Raw genomic sequence first — 5,475 nt, 5'->3', positions numbered from 1 at the left:
TGTTTCCAATTTACTCTATGTAAAAATATATTTAACATATATATATATATATATATATATATATAGGGGAAGTTTCAAATGAAAACCACTAGTTATTGTGAAAACTCGAAAACTAATTAAAAAAAGCCTAAAAAACATACAAAATTTTTTTTTTTAATTTTTTTTATAAAAATCGCTAGTTTTTATATATAAAAAAAACTTTTTTTCAAAAAAAAAAAAAAAAAAAATTTGTGTAGTGCACATGTGTAATAATACATATGTGCAGTATTACACATGTGCACTACACAAATTTTTTTTTTTTTTTTGAAAATTTTTTTTATATTAAAAAACCTGCGAAATTTTGATTGCAAAAAAAAAAAAAATTGTATGTTTTTTTGGCTTTTTTTAATTAGTTTTTCGAGTTTTCACAATAACTAGTGGTTTTCATTTGAACCTTCCCCTATATATATATATATATATATATATATATATATATATATATATATATATATAGGGTGGAGTTATTGTAAAAAAGACCAAAAGTGTGAGAAAGATAAGAAAGAATCTCAACCATTAGATCTAAATTAATTGAAAAGGGTATGATTGTAAATGCATTAACAAATTCAAATATGGTAATCCTTGATTTAAGGATTTGGAGAGAGAAAATCCTTGATTTAAGGAATTATAACCGTCCATAACATCATTCATTTTAATTTTTTTTTTTTTTGCATCATTCATAGAATCAGAGCATGTTCATGAAATGGTGTTTTAAAAAAATTCATAGTTCAATTCATGGTGTTTTTACAAAATAATATAACACCATTCAGTAAACAAAAAATATAACACCATTCAGTACACGAAATAACACTATTCAGTACAAGATACAACACCATTCAGTAAACAAAAAATAACACCATTCAGAAACAAAATAACACCATTCAGAAAAAAATAACACCATTCAGAAACTAAAAACACCATCCAGTAAACAAAAAATAACATAATTCATTAAACAAAATAACACCATTCAGTAAATAATATAACACCATTCAGTACAAGAATATAACACCATTCAGTAAATAAATATAGCACCATTCAGAAAAAGAAAATAACACCATTCAATAAACAAAAAATAACACCATTCAGAAACAAAATAACAACAGAAACAAAATAACACCATTCAGAAACAAAAAAAACACCATCCAGTAAACAAAAAATAACATCATTCAGTAAACAAAATAACACCATTCAGTAAATAATATAACACCATTCAGTACAAGAATATAACACCATTCAGTAAATAAATATAGCACCATTCAGAAAAAAAAAAATAACACCATTCAGAAACAAAATAACACCATTCAGAAAAGAATAACACCATTCAGTAAAAAATAACACCATTCATAAAAGAAAAAAAAACACCATTAATGAAAGAATATAACACCTCTGTATCATCTTCTCCACTTCCGGCACCGTTCGATGTAGATAGAAAGAGATCGCAGGACCACCACCACTGCCACTTCCGGCACCACCACCGCCGCACAACCACTGCCGATCCAACACCACCACCGCCGCTGCCACTCGCACCAGCACCACCGCCGCTGTCGCTCGCACCACCACCATCGCCGCTGCCGCTCGCACCACCACCACCGCCGCTGTCGTGTTTGATCTTCCGATTGGCCGCTGTCGTGTTTCTTCTTCAGGTTGATTATGAGAGAGAGATCTTTGATCGTAGATGGAGATCATCTGGAGAGATAGAGAGACAGAGAGAGAGAGAGAGAGAGATTGTAGGGATTTTGATTTACAGTTTCTATTTTTGAATGGATATAAAGACTTTATTACCCCTAGAATTTTCAATTCAGACCAAAAAATAAACCAAATTTTACAATTTGGTCCCTATTAATCTCAACCATTAGATCAAAGATCTAATGGTGTAGATTCTTTCTTACCCTTCTCACACGTTTAGTCTTTTTTACAGGATCCTAACTCTATATATATATATATATATATATATATATATATATATATATATATATAAAGTGTAAAATACATTACGGCTTAACGTACATCAGGTACGACAACATGCGTGATTATGTGTATAACGTGCGTGATTAATGGTTTTCAACATGCGTGATAAATGTTTTTAACATGCGTGATTTGGGTTTTTGAGTTTATAACGTGCGTGATTTTCAAAATAACGTGCGTAATTTAGTCGCGTACTGGTTGTACGTTAAGCCATGATGTACGTTAACTGGCCTCTCTCTCTCTCTCTATATATATATATATATAGGCCATTTAACGTACAATAAGGCTTAACGTACATCACGAACGACAAATAATTGAGCACGTTATAATGAAAATCACGCACGTTATAAACTCAAAAACCCAAATCACGCATGTTGAAAACATTAATCACGCATGCTGAAAACATTAATCACGCACGTTGTCGTACGTGATGTACGTTAAGCCGTAATGTATTTTCCACTTTCTATATCTATTATATATAATAAATGAAAGTGATTTATGCCACGTGTCACTTGATTAGGGCATCTATTTTTCTCTTTTCCCGCCCTACAGTACCATCCCCTTTTTTTCTTTTATCCACTGCTTCATTCTTCTTCTTTACTTTTTTATTTCAAAACCCTACCTCATTATCCTCGCCACCATCTCCTCCCTTTCTCTGTGATGAATCTTTCTCCAGGCGATTCTAGGGTTTCTTTCCCAGTCGCTTCAAGATCTATGCTTTCTCAGTGATGAATTATTTGCATCTTTTGATTTCCAGAAACCCTAATATCGACTCATCAATGGATTATTTGCATGTTTTGATTTCCAAAGTCCTTCTGCTAACCTAATCTGCAATCTCAGTAAGTTTACGATTTTTCGTGATTTATTTTTCTTTATTTTGATATTTGTTACCCTACTTATTCATGTCTTGAACGAATAGGGGTTTACTTTGCTATCTTTCATTCTACACATTCATCTCTTGAACATCTCTTCAATCGGTTACTCCAAGATGGTAAGCTAATCTTTTCACAAACAGTTACAACTTACAAGAATCATCCATCTTTGTTTTATGTTTCATCTAATTTACCCTTTCTTTCTTTCTTTTTTACTTTCTTTACAATGATTTGTTCTTCTTTTCAACTTACAAAGGGTGGAATCATCGAGTAGATAGATTCTAGGGTTCTTATTTGAATTGGGGTTTCAAGATTTATGTTAAAAGTTGAGTGATTGGAGGTTGTTGAGTCGCTAATTTTTGAGTCGGATGGGAGTCTTGTATTGATTATTTGCTGTTTAGATGGCTCTAATCGCCCGGATTCAGCACCCGTTTATTGTCGAGTTCAAAGAAGCATGGGATGAGAAGGTTAGAAACATGTGTTATTGATTATTGTTCGTAATGTAATGTCATTTGATCTGCCTTACTTATGGTGATTTGAAATACATTTTGTTGATTGTTTGTAGGGCTGCTATGTTTGTATTGTAACTGGATACTGTGAAGGTGGCGATATGTAAGTCCCTAAAGAAACCGAGATATCGGTGGTATATCAGCAATTTTAATATCATGCAGAATTTTTATATACATAGCAGTTTAACACTGACAATTCAGTGATGTATGAGTTATATCGGTCAATATTGCCAATAATATCGGTACCGAACTACTGACCTATATTTTACATGGGAACCGATAACCGATATATCACCAAAATTAACTACATAGCACACATAATACATACACACACATACACACACACACATATATATATATATATTATCTTTTTAATATGTCAATGTTTTAACTTTTAATTTGAATCAAAATAATATAGTTTTAGGGAATTCTAGGGAAAATTGATGTGGCACACTGGGAAATTTGTGGAAACACGAAATTTTTAACCTTTAACTCTTTTGGTAGTAATTTGTATTTTTGGATTAGCAGATAACACGAAATTTGAGCTTTATAGTTATTTTAACCAAGATGTACTCTCATAAGCGTTTTCTAGAACTTCAGCAAACACCAAGAAATAACTAGGAAATATATGTACAAATGTTACCAATTATAGGGGGTAGTACAAAAACTCTACACACAATGATACACATATCTTATAGATGGGAATTATGGATCGTGTAATATAGTATATTAAAGGCAATGGTGTTGTTTCTTGTCAGATGTTTAACATGCTAATATGGTGTATTCATATTAAATAATGATGTATACTACTACCACGATGCAGCTTGCTCCATTTGATCCAACGAAAAAGAAGGTTGTCATTCAAGATCCTGTTGAAGATTCTATTGAACAGTTGGTTGAGAAAACCGATAACTTATCTGGTAAGCAAATCAACCTTATAGAATTATTTTGTTGAAGATTATTTCCGCTTTTCAGATATTGTCATCTTCGAGTTTTACTAAACTCAAACTTGACATGCAGTCTCCGACACTCTCGAACCTACATTCACCGGTCTGAAAAAGAAAAAGAAAAAACAGGTTAGTAATTAGTTATATACATACTCCACAATTTACTCTTCTCAAGACATGTACAAATACCTGAATATGAATTGTTTATGATCATTTTAGGTACACTCGGATCTCTTGGATGATGAACCAAGTAATGCTGAGGAAGATATAGATTGAACGTAGTTTGTTATATCACTTATCATTCCCCATAATTCTTTACCTTACATTATTCTATGAATGATAACGCTTTTTTGTTGTCTAGATCCCGTTGGAGAGGATGAAGACGGAGAAGGAATCGACCTGCAGCCACAAAAACTTCCGTGGGAAGGAACAAATCGTGATTACAAGTATGAGGAGGTACACAATCTCACGTCTCAGTTATTCAATGACATGACATCGTGATTATGTCCTTCAAGTTTGAGCCAAATTGCATGCGCTGTCCTTTAACTAACGAAATTACACTAGGTTCGGGCAAAAGGACATTGCTTGATGAGAAACAGTAACATAAAGAACACCCATTGTAATTTCGTTAGTTAAAGGACAACGCCTGCAATCTGACTCAAACTTAAAGGACGTAAAATGCAATTTACTCTTCTAATTTTGATTTTATGTTTGTTATATCTCTTGCTAATAAGTAATAACGTTGCTAATTTTTGGTAAATCTATATTTGTTCAGCTTCTGGGAAGAGTGTTTCATATTCTTCGTGAAAACAATCCGGAGCTTGCTGGAGATAGAAGGAGAACAGTCATGAGGGCACCGCAAGGTCTCCGTGAAGGAACAAAGAAAACCGTCTTTGCTAATTTTATGGATCTTTACAAAAATCGTATGTGCTCAAGTTATTGACATATTTTAGCATATGTCATATGATTGTTCAATTAAAAGCAGAGGTAGCAAATGGGTGGGTCATGCAGGTTGGATGTTGGGTCAAAACGGGTCTCGTACTCTCTTCGGATCAGGCTGATCCACGAACACATTTTTTGTTGAAGCTTTAGGTTTTTTAATAAGTAATAAACCTTTTCTCTGTTTTTGTACTTTAGGATGCACAG

At 32.8% G+C, this 5,475-nt stretch overlaps 1 long non-coding RNA gene across 1 annotated transcript; it reads left to right on the top strand.

Moving 5' to 3' along the window:
- Positions 1-4,204: 4,204 nt before the first annotated feature.
- Positions 4,205-4,603, top strand: LOC110900759. Its single transcript, XR_004876139.1, has 3 exons — positions 4,205-4,302; positions 4,403-4,458; positions 4,549-4,603. It is a non-coding gene; the product is annotated as an uncharacterized LOC110900759 (long non-coding RNA).
- The last annotated feature ends 872 nt before the right edge of the window (positions 4,604-5,475 follow it).

The sequence above is a fragment of the Helianthus annuus genome, chromosome 13, assembly GCF_002127325.2.
Source record: "Helianthus annuus cultivar XRQ/B chromosome 13, HanXRQr2.0-SUNRISE, whole genome shotgun sequence".
Classification (NCBI taxonomy): domain Eukaryota; kingdom Viridiplantae; phylum Streptophyta; class Magnoliopsida; order Asterales; family Asteraceae; genus Helianthus; species Helianthus annuus.
The sequence above is the reverse complement of the archived record's forward strand: the minus strand, read 5'-3'. Positions and strand labels throughout refer to the sequence as shown.